At 37.8% G+C, this 15,937-nt stretch overlaps 1 long non-coding RNA gene across 1 annotated transcript in view; it reads right to left on the bottom strand.

Annotated features, from left to right (window-relative positions):
• Positions 1–8,264: 8,264 nt before the first annotated feature.
• LOC105474838 (uncharacterized) overlaps positions 8,265–15,937 on the bottom strand; it is a 30,246-nt gene continuing 22,573 nt past the window's right edge. Inside the window, exon 3 of the long non-coding RNA XR_982973.2 lies at positions 8,265–8,766. This is a non-coding gene — a long non-coding RNA (uncharacterized lncRNA). The remainder of the gene's footprint in view (positions 8,767–15,937) is intronic.

Raw genomic sequence — 15,937 nt, 5'->3', positions numbered from 1 at the left:
TCACCCTTGACTGCGATCATGATTACTATGTTTCAAGTGCAACTTGTGTAGGCATTAGAGGAATATGTGTGGATTAAGAATAACAACCCAGGATATTTTCAATAGAAGGCTGTAATATCTTAGAATTTATTATTTTCCCTTCTATGTGTAAAAATAATAATGAACACTCATTTAGTGCTTACAATGTGTCAGGCATGTTTAAATGATTTTTATATATTAATTATTTTTCACAATATCCCTAAAAAGTAGGTCCTTTTGATTTCTATTGTACTGCAGAGAAAAATTAGGCATAGAGTTACCAAAAGTCATGTAGATATTAAATGGCAGAATAATAACCAAATCCAGGCATATTATCTTGAGAATCTTTGTTCTAATGGATATGTTTACTGCTTCTCTCCCTCTAAAGTTAAATAAGAAAAAGGTAGAAAGAAAAAGGAAAAGGAACAATTATGTTAGTTGAGTGTCTCCTCTGCATGAAACACTTCAAATGCAGTTTCTGACTTAATGCTCATAGTAACATTAGTGTAAGTTTATTTTACTTACACTAAGAACGTAAGTTCTTATTTTTAAAGTTAGAGAACTGAAACTTGGAAAGGTCACATCATTTGGGCGAAAAGACATTGCTAAGAGTTGGAAGAATTAGTATTAAAACTCACGATTGCAAAATCTGATCTTACTCATCGTGGTATCTTGGGGTCCCAATAAATGGAGAAAAGGGTTTTTTCTTTTTTCTTATGTATCATCCCCTTCATCTGCATTTTCTGCCTAGCCCAGGAATCCCTTTCTTATTGATATACGTGTAAAATGAATTCTGGATCTAATGATAAACTAGGCTAATAATTGTTCTTGAAGGTATCTAAATGGAAAACATGATACCATTTACTTGTCTCTCAAAGAAGCATGTTTTGACCAAGTGTGTCATAGCATTTAAACTACAGGCCATTGACTAATTCCAGTGCTATGCTTAGTGATCATCTCTGTAGGTCACTTTATCATAAGCCATTTATATGTACCAGGAGGCATATGTTACTTCTATATTTTGCAAGGACACATTATGGTTATTTGACTCCACATGATTAAAATTAAAGACATGTTCTCTTAAGAACTCAGTTTGGCAGTCATAAATCAAATAAACAGAGATAGGCAAAAGTTAGCTTTCATTTCTATCTGTTAAATGCACAGTAAATTGTTCTATAGTGGCAAGGCATTTCTTCTGGACACTAGAAAATAAACCCATAAAGGAAACTTGAACTGGGGTTCAACTTTTAGTACTCATAACTGAGTAAAGTTGGGTGTGCTTCAAGGGAAAAAAGAAAAATAAAATAAATACCTTCTTTATATATGGTTTTTTTTTTTGTTGTTGTTTTGTTTTTTTGTTTTTTTTTTTTTTTTGAGATGGAGTCTTGCTTTGTCGCCCAGGCTGGAGTGCAGTGGCCGGATCTCAGCTCACTGCAAGCTCTGCCTCTCGGGTTCACGCCATTCTCCTGCCTCAGCCTCCCGAGTAGCTGGGACTATAGGCGTCCGCCACCTCGCCCAGCTAGTTTTTTGTATTTTTTTTTTTAGTAGAGATGGGGTTTCACCGTGTTAGACAGGATGGTCTCGATCTCCTGACCTCGTGATCCGCCCGTCTCGGCCTCCCAAAGTGCTGGGATTACAGGCTTGAGCCACCGTGCCCGGCTACCTTCTTTATATAAAATGTTTTTTTCTCGCTAATTTCTGAAGGTGTATTAACAGTAAAATTTTGAAATGTTACTTTCTCTCTCTCTCTAAGACAGACACACACACACACACACACAAATACAGGAAGACACATGAACACACACTCTGCTATTCTATAAAGCTATAACATGTACCCCAAAAGCCTAAACTCTTACTTGAATTTTACAGGTTCACCACTGGAACATGAAGCTTTATCTGAATGACAAAGTATAGAGCCTCCTTGCTCTACAAAGGTTACTTTTAAAATAGAACTAACATTTGGGCAGATATTGTATTTTTCTCCAGCATCATGCATTGAATTTCCAAGGGAAACAACTTTTTTTTTTTAAGTTATTTTCAACAACATTGTTTACTGGCACACCATAATCCATCTATATTACTGAAGACAAATCATTTCCAGACATGTCTAATAAGAGAGAGTCACTCATCTATAATAGTTACAAAGTCTATTGATATCTTGACATTTTATTTTCATTACTTGCGAATATGCCCTCCACTAACTGAGCAAGGCCACCTCCGACCACAAAGGTTAACTTGTTTTTCTTGGACTAGAGTTAATGTAGCCTGTGAACCCGTGATTCATATCTGGGAAAGACAGAGATTGAAAGAGGCTGGTCACAACTAACTGTGTTGAGAGAGGCAACTATGTCATCAAGGCCACAGTCCACAATTCACTTCTGGAGGCAGGGAGGTAATTTTAATGCAGATAATGTAATTGTAGAAAGAAATATTTTTCTGACCTCCTTCTTTCGTGGCAGTGGATACATCTGGGATTCTCAAAGGGATTCTCAAGCCATAGGAAGCCCTCCGAGTGGCGATTTCCTGAAATCTTTAGAGAATTAAGAATCTCTACGACGTATCAAAGCACATACATTTATTATATCTGTGAAATTTTATAATATATTCTATATGCCTGACAATCAGTATTTATAGCTTTTTAGTATGTGTCTCTGTTTGCATTCGCTGATTGCGATTTTTCTTCCTATTCACTACACTTGTATCTCAATAACTTTTTACAGTTTCTAAAAATGAAAAACACTCTTATAATTCAGAATTTACTATCAGTAAAGGATGTCAGTGACCCCAAAGCAGCTGGAATTGTCCCAAACTTTTTTAAAAGTATAAACTACCAGTGTCATTGGAATAGATGCATAGTTGACTAAGGAAACTACTTTAAGGAAATAAAGAATTTGTACCTGAAATTTCTAAAGATGTGGTAAAGAATTTGACCACATTACCTTAAATCTTAGCATGTCTTAGCTTGATTCATTCTCAGTCAGTTTATCAGCCTTTCTCTGAAAGTTATTTCAAGTCCACAGATATTCTCTTGGTAATAATCAAAAGATAACTCTGAAGCATGCCTTCCTAATGCTGGTAATTGCTTGTTCTGCTCATGAGTGAACTTTGTGTTCTTGAATTTTTAATCTGGTTTTCCAGCCTTATTTTTTGATATTTGAAATGATGAATGCCAGGGAAAAAGCGACCTATATGACCATAAGCGTAAACTGTAAAATCCTTAAATTACTTTTAAATCATCATATTTCAGACTACAGGTCTGATTCAGCACCTAGCCGTCAAGGAAAGTTGACTGTGGCCTGTAAGCATCATTGGTAAGGTGTTGCGGGAAGTCAGGGACCCCGAGTGGAGGGACCGGCTGAGGCAGCGGCAGAAGAACATAAATTGTGAAGATTTCATGGACATTTATTAGTTCCCCAAATTAATACGTTTTAAATTTCTTATACCTGTCTTTACTGTAATCTCTAAACATAAATTGTGAAGATTTCATGGACACTTATCACTTCCCCAATCAATACCCTTGTGATTTCCTATGCCTGTCTTTACTTTAATCTCTTAATCCCGTCATCTTCTTCGTAAACTGAGAAGGATGAATGTCGCCTCAGGACCCTGTGATTGTGTCAACTGCACAAATTGTTTGTAGAGCATGTGTGTTTGAACAATATGAAATCTGGGCATCTTAAAAAAAGAACAGGGTAACAGCGATGTCCAGGGGACAAGCGAGGTAACTTTGAACCGTCTGGCCGGTGAGCCAGACGGAAACAGAGCTATATTTCTCCTCTTTCATTAGCAAATAGGAGAAATATCGCTGAATTGTTTTTCTCAGCAAGGAACACCCCTGAGAAAGAGAATGCACCCTGAGGGCAGGCCTATGAAGGGTCCCTTTAGAAGCTTGCCGTCTTTTATGGTCCAAGCCGAAGGGATGAAATAAGCCCCAGTCTCCTGTAGTGCTCCCAGGCTTACTAGGATGGGAAAATTCCCACTTAATAAATTGTGGTCAGACAGGTTGTCTGCTCTCAAACCCTGTTTCCTGATAAGAAGTTATCAATGACAATGCATGCCCGAAACTTCGTTAGCAATTTTAATTTCTCCCCATCCTGTGGTCCTGTGATCTCGCCCTGCCTCCATTTGCTTTGTGATATTGTATTACCTTGTGAAGTGTGTGATCTCCGTGACCCACACCCTATTCGTGCACTCCCTCCCCTTTCGAAAATCGCTAATAAAAACTTGCTGCTTTTACCACTCGGGGAACATCAGGGATCCTGCCGACATGTGATGTCTCCCCGGACACCCAGCTTTACATTTCTGTCTCTGGTGCTCTTCCCCTTTATTTCTCAACCCAGCTGAGATACTTGGGAAATAGAAAAGAATCCACGTTAAACATTGGGAGCCGGTTCTCCGGATAGTATGGAAGGCTTCTCTTAACTGGAGAGTAGTACTTTGGAAATAGTGCTTCAGGTTACTTTGCCAGAATACATAAAAATAGATGTTGGTATTCCAAGCAAGAGGAAAAATACTCTTCCTTGACAATACTAAATTTTCATGCACACATGTGGCTTTGCATGTGGGGGGACAGATCAGAATCTTTAGCACAATTGTTTATTTTCTTTCAGCTAACTAATAAGTTCCTGAATATAAGGTGTTGCCAACAATCTGTTACACAGGTTTTCAATCACTAGTCTCACATTCTATAAATAAATGCCAATTGTTTTGGAGGGGAAAATTCATGACAGCATTTAGTTATTATTTTCAGTGAAACTAAGAATGAGTAATCATCAGAGGCATTCTTAATGGTAAACATTAGGAAAATTGTGAATTTTTGAACACATCTATAGCGAACACCCATATAATTATACTTTTTAAATTTTTTCTTCTAGAATTATGAATTTGATAACTCTCCAAGGCATTAGCCAAACTGTTACCAAAAAGGGGTCTTAATTCAGACCCCATGACAGGGTTCTTGGATCTCACACAAGAAGACATTCCAGGTGAATCCATAAAGTGAAAAGAAAGCAAGTTTATTAAGAAACAAAAGGAATAAAGACTGGCTCCTCCATAGGCAAAGCAACCCTAGGGGCTGCTGGTTGCCCGTTTTTATGGTTATTTCTTGATTATATGCTATAGAAGGGGTGGGTTATTCATGCCTCCCCTTTTTAGACCATATAAGGGTAACTTCCTGACATTGCCATGGCATTTGTAAACTCTCATGGCGCTGGTGGGAGTGTCTTTTAGCATGCTAATGTATTGTAATTATCATGTAATGATTAGTGAGGATGACCAGAGGTCACACTCATAGCCATCTTGGTTTTGATGGGTTTTGGCCAGTTTCTTTACTACAACCTGTTTATCAGCAAGGTCTTTGTGACCTGTATCTTGTGCCGACCTCCTATGTCATCCTGCGACTTAGAATGTCCAATCTCCTGGGAATACAGCCCACTAGGTCTCGGACTTATTTTACCCAGCCCCTATTCAAGATGGAGTCACTCTGGTTCAAACCCCTCTGACAAAACCACTTGAATGCACTTGGCTATCAAGTGATATTTGACTAACCTTAACATTTAATTCTACCCCAAAATGCTACCTTGTAAGAGAATTTTCTGCCAATATCTGGTGTATATCTTTGTTTATACTACAGGAGAGAGGAATGTTTTTATGGTATGTCTCCTACAGGGCAAATTAATTATGGGACTTGAGATACTGTGATGCTTGAGAAAAGGAAGAGGAAATCAATGATGGAAAATACATGCAAATTTTACTTCTAGTAAAACATTCTTCAACACCTTTTTGATATTTGGCATATTTTTGTAAGATAATTCTTATTACATTGAATGTTCATGTCTGAGTTTTCATAAGATCATTTCCAACCTTCAAAAATATCAAACTCATTTAAATTATTTTTTCTGTAGCTTGAATTTGAATGTTCTTTATTGCTTTCATTGTGAAGAAAACTCGTGTTAAACATTTCTATTTCTTTATATGTAATACATAAACCCATGAGAGATAAACCCAAAGATAAAAGATTTTGTTGTAATCCATTCTAAAGGTTGTCAGATTTCTTTTAATCAGTTATGCTAAAATAGAAATCTATTTTCACCGTTTACCTTTTGCATAAAAATACCCTGTCTTCTCAATAAGAATTAAATCCTGAGGAGTAGATTGATGCTCTTATTGGAGATCTTATTAAAGGGCAGTCAGGCATGAGCATGTCTCTTCTCAATACGTCACACTCTTCTGAATACATCATTAAGCCATTCAGTAAGCTATGTTTTAATGCATCTACAATAAGTCATTCAGGTGTTAAGGATTGTGTCAGAGTCTGGTTATGCCCTGCCCAGGTCCCCCTGGCTATGATGAAGCACCATCCCTGGCTGCTGCCAGTGTTGGCTGCTGATGCCTCTCAGACGCGCACATCGCTAGAGGATTGTCTTGGGCTGCCAGGCGCAGCCTTGCCTGGTGATCCCTGGGAGATTATGCACTCGCGCTCTGGGAATGAGATGCAGCCATTAATTAACCAATATAGGGATGTGACAGTTTAGCCTCCTTGCTTTGGGCAGTAGAAAACTGTGATGCAACTCACGCTCCCGAGCTCCCTAGGGGATCAGACTGAGTTTGACTTCCCCTAAAATCACGTCTTTTTCTAACATTTTCCCCTCACTCTCCTGCTTTCCTCATTCACTTATAGATGTTTCTTGAGAGTAACTTGAAGCCACTATGAATGCTCTATTCTCTAGCAAAGTGAGCGTAATCCCTGCAAGCAGATTTAAAGAAAGCAGATGGTAGCATGAGGACACAAGGCGTCTAGTGGTGGATGCATGGATTTAAGGATTGAGGAAGGTTAAAATCAGTAAATATGTTTTTTGGGCTTTCTGAGGTTAATGTAATTCTTGCATTTACTGTTGTCTGTATAACCCTCATTTCCCTTACTGTATAATAAAATATAATAATAATAAGTGGAATGCACTTAACCATATTGTTTCCAGGGGTGGCCACAAGAATAGTTTTTGTGTTTTTCTGTTGGTTAGAAGTCAGAATGGTAAAGTAGCCACCATTTTCCTGAGATTATATTTCTCTGCCTTTCCCAGAGGGTGCTGCCTGAACAGGCTGTCGTTGCTGAGGGTTTCTTGGGATCTGCTACGTTAACTCCTTCAAACCTTTCGGGTATTATTTAGCACAATTTAGGATTAGTCTTAGCAAATTCCAAACTGGTGAATTACTCTTAATGGTACACTGGAGACCTGAAAGAATTAATGCAAGCGTGTCTCCTGAACAGGAGAGCTGCTGGCACCCCGGAAGAAGCTGGCTCAGCATGTGCAGGTTGTAGGTTCCAGGACAGGACAGAGCCACCTTGACCCTTTTAGAGCACTGAGTGATTGTGGCTGGCTTCATCACGTTCCCTCCTTTGTACCATGGAAGCATGTCTTACTAAATGATTATCTTGGTGTCTGATGGAATTAATGGAGTTTCCATTTATTTAGAAATGGATGAGGCACTGTCGTAGTCTGAACCTGTGATCCAAAAAGGAAGATAAATTATTTCCATCTTTAAACAAAATCCAGTGTATTTTGACTCAATGCAAAACATTTGAATTATTAGTTTGCTAGAACTGCCATGAAAAACATCTCACAGAATGGCTTAAACAACAGAAACTTATTGCCTTGAGGTTCTGGAGGCTAGAAGGCTGAAATCAAGGTCATCAGGGTTGGTTTGTCTTGAGAGGTGTGAGGGGATAATCTGTTCCATGCCTGTCTCCTGCCTCTGGTATGTTGCTGGCAGCTTTTGGTGTTCCTGGACTTGTAGAAACATCACTCATAGCACTGTCTTCATAGTCACCTCGCATTCTCCCTGTGTGCACACATGCCTCCAAATTTCCCCTTTTTATGACACCAATCATATTGGATTCAAACCCACTCTACTCATTTTATTTTCATTTGATTATCTCTCTAAAGATCCTATCTCCAAATAAGATCACATCCTGAAATACTGGGGATTAGAACTTCAACATATGAATTTTGAGGGACACAGTGCAATCCATAACAGCATTATTTAAAGATAATTTAGGGTTGGCTGATGTTATGGTTTGAAGTGACTATGTCACTGTTCTCAATACATCAACATTCTGTTTTCAAGTCAGACGCGCAGCCTCAAATTATCTACATGGACCTGGCAAGTGGCTCAAATAAGCCAGGTGTAAGAAGGCAAAACAAAAACCATTCACAAAATGCACCATCTTTATTAAATGAGAGCTGACATTTGTTCTCAGGAGATTTAATTAAAGCACTCAATGGGTCTCCGATAAACTGTAGCAGGTATCTTCCATTTCACCTTTATTTTATTTTGTCATTATCTGTGAAGGTGGATTTAGTATTGTTGGATAATTTGAAGTTTTAAGGGATGCTAAAAATTGGTATTATAATGTATTATATGATCTCCTTTTAAAAAATAATGTTTACATCTGTTTCATACCTTGAAAATATATAGCTAGGACAAAATAAAATATAACAAACCACACCTGCAGGGCAGATCTGACTCATGGGTAGCCTGTCTGAGGTCAGTGATTTCTGCTTCAAAGTCTCTTCCAGAATCTGAGTTCATCTGTAGGTATGCATCACATAAGTGAGTACTAAGTGATAGCAAGGGAGAGTGGTAACCAGTACGGAATCTTGAGGCATACTGAGTTTAAATCTGAGCATCATTACTTGCTAGCTGTTGTGATCTTAGAATATTACTTCCTCTGAGTCTCAGTTTCCACACCTAGAAAAAGAGAAAAAGAGACAAAAATAAGGATAATAATTCCAACCTCACAGTTTTCTTCTGAAGAGGAGATATTAAACATGCTTTTATAGTCACAAGAACACAGCAAATACTCTATTAATACTACAATTGTATTACATACAGCAACATCATTTTATCTGAGTCATCATTATTTAAAATCTTTAGGTTATAAGATTTCATGAGGACAATGTAGTCAAAATATCTATCTGTCTATATACATGGATGAATGTATGTATACACACGTGTGTGTATTTCTCAATCATTGATAAAATTAGTCTTTTTTATTATTATTATTTTTTGAGACAGAGTCTTGCTCTTGTTGCCCAGGCTGGAGTGCAATGGCAGGATCTTTGTTCACTACAACTCCACCTCCCAGGCTCAAGCATTCTCCTGTCTCAGCCTCCTGAGTAGCTGGGATTACAGGCGTCTACTACCATGCTTGGATAATTTTTGTATTTTTAGTAGAGATACAGTTTCACCATGTTAGCCAGGCTGGTTTCGAACTCCTTGATCTCAAATGATCTGACCTCCTCAGCCTCTCAAAGTGCTGGGATTACAGGGGTGCACCACCACACCTGGCCAAATTAGTCTGTTTTTAAGTATCTTATTGGTTAACAGGAGTAGTTACATATACTCAATCATTATGGCATGTCTTTGTAAGTTATTCTTTTTTGTTTATTAGATGTTGTAAACTATCCCATAATATAATTTAAGTATTATACAAATTGACTGCAATTACAACTGAAATTTTTAAACAGATGAAAGATTTCATGAAGTCAATATAAGTGATATTGATAAATAAGAATATGGAATAGTTCAATCGGTTGACTAAAAAAGAATAGAAAATTGACAAGTAGAACAGATTCTTCAATAGAGACTAATTTGCATGTCTAAGTGACAAACAGAGTTTCTGGGGGAAATTGATAACATGCATCAATACTTTTCTTTTTAAAAAATGACCCTCTTTATGACTGGACTGAAAATCAAATGTTAAGTGTGCATGCACTTCATGATGTCATATAATTTTGTCAAAAATTATAAATCTACAATAATTCATACTTTATTATATGATTATAGTTTGAAATTATACAATTAATTTGAATAACTATGAGGTAAAACAAAGTAATTTATGATGATTTATGTTTTATTTTGTAACATAATATATTGTTTCAGATTTAACTATGAAATTTTGTATCTTGTTTTAAACTGATTTACTTAGAAAAATTATTTGTAAACACTACCAAAAGGTTCCTCGAGCTAATAAACAAATTCAGCAGTTTCAAGATACAAAATCAATGTATAAAGGTCAGTAGCATTTCTGGATAACAGTAATGTTCAAGTTGAGAGCCAAATCAAGAACACAATCCCAGCAACAACAGCCAAACAAAAAGTAAAATATTTAGGAATACATCTAACCAAAGAGGTACAAGATCTTTACAAGGAGAACTACAAAACACACAAAAAGAAATCATAGATGATGGTAACAAATCGAAAAAAAATCATGCTCATGGACTGGAAGAATCAATACCACTAAAATGGGCATATTGCCCAAAGCAATCTATAGTTCAATACTATTTCTATTGAATTGCCAATGTCATTTTTTTCACAGAATTGGAAAAAACTATTCTAAAATTTATATGGAATCAAAAGAAAAAAAAGACCACGTAGCCAAAGGAATTCTAGGAAAAAAGAACAAAGCAGAGGCATCACGTTACCTGACTTCAAACTATACTACAAGGCTACAGCAAATGAAACAGCGTGTTACTGGATCAAAAATAGGCAGAGAGACCAATGGAACAGAATAGAGAATCCAGATAAAGGTGCACAACTACAGCCATCCAATCTTTAACAAATCAACATAAATAAGCAATGAAGAAAACACTTCCTATTTAATAAATAGTGCTGGGATAACTGGCTAGCCATATGCAGAAGAATGAAACTGAACCCCTACCTTTCACCATATACAAAATTTAACTCAAGGTGGATTAAAGATTTAAATATAAGACCTCAAACTGTAAGAATCCTAGAAGAAAGTCTTGGAAACACCATTCTGGACATAGGCCTTGAGAAATAGTTTACAACTAAGTCCTCAAAAGTGATTGTAATAAAAACAAAAATTGACAAGTAGGACCTAATTAAACTAAAGAGCTTCTGTACAGCAACAGAAACTATTAACAGTGTAAACAGATAATCTACAGAATGGGAGAAAATATTCACAAACTATGCATCTGAGGGAGGTCTAATATCTGGAGTCTATAAAGACATGACCCGACATTTCTTAAGGAAAGATGTATAAGCAGCAACAAACATGAGAAAATGACCATCACTAATCATCAGAAAAATGCAAATTGAAACCATAATGAGATACCATCTGTATTAGTTCTTTCTCACGCTTCTGTAAAGAACTGCCCAACACTGGGTAATTTATAAAGGGAAGAGGTTTAATTGACTCACAGTTGTGCAGGGCTGGGAAGGCCTCAGGAAACTTACAATCATGGCAGAAGAGGAAGCAAACACATCCTACTGCATATGACCGCAGGAAGGTGAAGTGCAGAGCAAAGTGGGGGAAATCCCTTTATAAAACCATCAGATTTTGTGAGAACTCACTCACTGTCATGAAAACAGCATGGAAGTAACCATCCCCATGATTCAATTACCTCTCACTGGGTCCCTCCCCTAACACATGGCGATTATGGGAATTACAGTTCAGGATGAGATTTGGGTGGAGACACAACCAAACCATATAATTCTGCCCATGCCCCTCACCAACTCTCATGTCCTCACATTTCAATACACAATCATGTCTTCCCAACAGTCCCCCAAAGTCTTAATGCATTTCAACATCAACTCAAAAGTCCAGGTTCAAAGTCTTATCTGATAAAAGGCAAGTCCCTTCCACCTATGAGCCTGTAAAATCAAAAGCAAGTTAGTTACTTTTTATATACAATGGGGGACAGGCATTGGGTAAGTATACCCATTTCAAATGGCAGAAATTGGCCAAAACTAAGGCGCTACAGGACCCTTGCAAGTCCAAAATTCAATAGGACAGTCATTAAATCTTAACTCAGAAATAATCTCCTTTGAATTCATGTCTCACATTCAGGTCACACCGATGTGAGAGGTGGGCTCCCACGGCTTTGGGCAGCTCCACCCCTGTGGCTTTGCAGTTTACATACCCCTTCCTGGCTGCTTTCATGGGCTGGCATTGAGTGTCTGTGGCTTTTCCAGGTGCACAGTGAAAGCTGTCAGTGGACCTACAGTTCTGGGGCTTGGAGGATGGTGGCCCTCCTCTCACAGCTCTATTAGGCAGTGCCCCAGTAGGAACTGTGTGTGGGGACTCCAACCCCACATTTCTCTTCTGCACTGCCCTAGCAGATGTTCTCCATGAAGGCTATCTAATACATGGTGATGGGAAAACTGGCTAGCCATATGCAGGAAAATGAAACCGGACCCCTTCCTTACACCTTATACAAAAATTAACTCAAAATGGATTAAAGACTTAAAACATAAGACCCAAAACCATAAAAACCCTAGAAGAAAAGCTAAGCAATACCATTCAGGACATAGGCATGGGCAAAGACTTCATGACTTAAACAACAAAAGGAATGGCAACAAAAGCCAGAATTGACAAATGGGATCTAATCAAACTAAAGAACTTTTGCACAACAAAATAAACGAGCATCAGCATGAACAGGTAGTCTGCAGAATGGGAGAAAATTTCTGCAATGTACCCATCTTACAAAGGTCTAATATCCAGAATCTACAAGGAACTTAAACAAATTTACAAGAAAAAAACAGCCCCGTCAAAAAGTGCGCAAAGGATATGAGCAGACACTTCTCAAAAGAAGACATTTATGCGGCCAACAAACATATGAAAAAAAGCTCATCATCACTGGTCATTAGAGAACTGTAAATCAAAGAATGGTGATTATTAAAAAGTCAGGAAACAATAGATGCTGGAGAGGATGTGGAGAAATAAGAACACTATTGCACTGTTGGTGGTAGTGTAAATTAGTTCAACCACTGTGGAAGACAGTGTGGTGATTCCTCAAGGATCTAGAACAAGCCATACCATTTGACCCAGCAATCCCATTACTGGGTGTATACACAAAGGATTAGAAATCATTCCATTATAAAGACACATGCACATGTATGTTTATTGCAGCAATATTTACAATAGCAAAGGCTTGGAACCAACCTAAATGCCCATCAGGCTGGATAAGCTGGATAAAGAAAAAGTGGCTTATATATACCATGGAATACTATGCAGCCATAAAGAAGAATGGGTTCATGTCCTTTGCAGGGACATGGATGAAGCTGGAAGCCATCATTCTCAGCAAACTAACACAGGAACAGAAAACCAAACACCGAATGTTCTCGCTCATAAGTGGAGTTTAACAGTTTGAACACATGGATACAGGGAGGGAACATCACACACTGGGGCCTGTCGGGGGGTTGGGGCCAAGGAGAGGGAGAGCATTAGTACAAATACCTAAAGCATGTGGGGCTTAAAACCTAGATGACTGGTTGATAGGTGCAGCAAACCACCCTGGCACATGTATACCTATGTAACAAATCTGCATGTTCCGCACATGTAGCCCAAAACTTAAAGTAAAATGAAAAACAGAGATAATAATTGTAGGCTTTTAAAAGATAAGTTGATAAATCTGTTTATGGAGATATTTTATTATTGTTAATTTTTTGATACTGTACCATATGTTTATGATGTCTTGTACCGCTCGATGATTTTTAATTTTTTAAAAAATATTTAAATATTAAATAAATAGGAAAAAGTAAAAAAAGTAACATGCTGACATACTCAACACCTATATCTAACAGATATTTACACATGACCGTATTTGTCCTTGACTGATGTTTTTCTCGGAAATTGATATTTCTGATCCAGCTTAAAAGATGTTCTCTTTACTTTTCACCACCTCGTTGCACAGAAGTGTCCCCGTGCTGAAGTATATATGCTCTTAGGTATTTGTATCAGTTTCCTAGGGCTGCCAGCGCAAATTACCAAAAACTGGGTGATTCAAACAACAAAGATGTGTTCTTCCACAGTTTAGGAGGGCGGAAATACAAAACCAACAGCGCTGGTTTCTTTTGGAGGCTCTGAGCAAATATCGTCCTATACCTCTGTCTAATCTCCTGGGGGTTAACAGCGTCCCTTGGTATTACCTTGGTTTGTAGATGCCAAGGACTTGAGATTGAGATCACCTCAATCTCTGCCTCTGACATAGCATGACCATCACCCTCACGTGTCTGTATCTCTGTGTCTTCCCATGATCTTCTTGTAAGGAAGGACACTTGATTAGGAATCACCTTAATTCAGTATGACCTCATTCTGACTAAGTACACTTGCAATGGCCCTGTTTTTAAGTAAGGTCACATTCCGAGGTTCTGGATGAACATGATTTTGTGGGGACACTATTTAACCTGTAGAACAAGTTTTAAATTTCTTTTAATAGATAGGTATGTAATTATTAACAACTCATAATATAAATTTAATGTGCTTTCAAATATACTTAAATGTCCTTTTGCAAAATTTTTTCTGTTGTACTTTAACACTTAAGCAAGTTGATATGTGTATATCAGTTGCATTAATTTCAATTAATATATATTTTATTTTCTGGATAAAATAGGTTATTAATCAATTCTTTTATTAATGAAAATATAGTTTCCAAGTTTTATCCCTACAAACAATACTGCAAAAAAATCCTCATTCATGTTTCACTTTATGCACGGGTAAAAACTCTCTAGGTTAGATACCTGTGAGAAAAATAGGGGGGCCAGAAGATAAATTCTGTCTTTCTAGACATACACAAAGACATTTTCAGCCTTTCTCATGGTTAGATTGAAATCACGTGACTAAGTTCTGACAGAGAAATGTGAGTGACTTGTAAAATGCCTCTGGAGCCTCTGTCCTTTTACTTCCTCATCCCCACAGTGGAAAGCGAAAGACCAAGGCCACCAAATTGAAGAATCATGTGCCACTCAACAGCCACTTAAGAGTAGACCTCCCTCAGGAGATCGAGGCCATCCTGGCTAACACGGTGAAACCCCGTCTCTCCTGAAAAATACAAAAAAATCAGCCGAGCGTGGTGGCGGGTGCTTGTAGTCCCAGCTACTCGGGAGGCTGAGGCAGGAGAATGGCGTGAACCCGGGAGGTGGAGCTTGCAGTGAGCCGAGATCGTGGCACTGCACTCCAGCCTGGGTGACAGAGCGAGACTCCGTCTCAAAAAAAAAAAAAAAAAAAAAAAAAAAAGAGTAGACCTCCCAGGAGAGTTGCCTGATCCAAGATATCCACATTTTTTTGGCATTTGAGTCACTGAGATTTTTGGATTGTATAGCAGCTAGCATTATTTATGCTAACTAGTACATAATTGGTACTTTAGAATCAGAAACAGCCCTAACGAAAGCCTAGGTAACAAGGATACTGTTAACAAAGGCTGGGGAGATGGGGATCTGTTTTGGCAAAACTTTTAGTACAGTCGTTGCCTTCAGAAACTTGGACAGCAGCTCATGTTCTGACTTAGCTTGTGTGTATAGGGGAGATAGATGGAAAAAATACACTTATGTTCACGTGGACTGGCTTCTATTGATTTTATTGCAAGTGAGAGATGATCATAGCAATGAAGTGACTGATTTACAGAAAGTAACTTAAGAGTTACCCTATGACTATGGAGTTTTGCAAGGTTGGAAAAGCCTACCATCTCCATATTCTTAATGAGAGGAGGTGAAACTTAGATCTATTTTTAACTAATAATGCCCTAATTTTATCAGTTTAATAAAATTATTTAGACTAAAGATAAAATTAACAGCTTGACTTCCTGGCCAATTGTTTTTCCAGATAGACAAAATGTAAAGCGGGAGAAAGAGAGGAAAAAAAAGAATAAACATTACTAGATACTGGCACTCGGAATAACTATAAACAAAGAGATCAGAAGGTTATAGAGTTTTTGAGGAAGCTATATTTTCGAAGACCCTGTAAAGCATGGACTAAAATCATTGCATTTGCAGCTTCAAGAGTTAAACTGCTTTTGAGCTACCAAATTTCCATTAAGAGGAGGTAAGTTTTCTAGTTGTTAAGACCACAAAAGGGCATCCACCCACACTTCTTGAATAATGGACAGTAGGCACAGCC

Source organism: Macaca nemestrina, chromosome 4, assembly GCF_043159975.1.
Source record: "Macaca nemestrina isolate mMacNem1 chromosome 4, mMacNem.hap1, whole genome shotgun sequence".
Lineage (NCBI taxonomy): Eukaryota > Metazoa > Chordata > Mammalia > Primates > Cercopithecidae > Macaca > Macaca nemestrina.
This window is presented reverse-complemented; position numbering and strand designations above follow the sequence as displayed.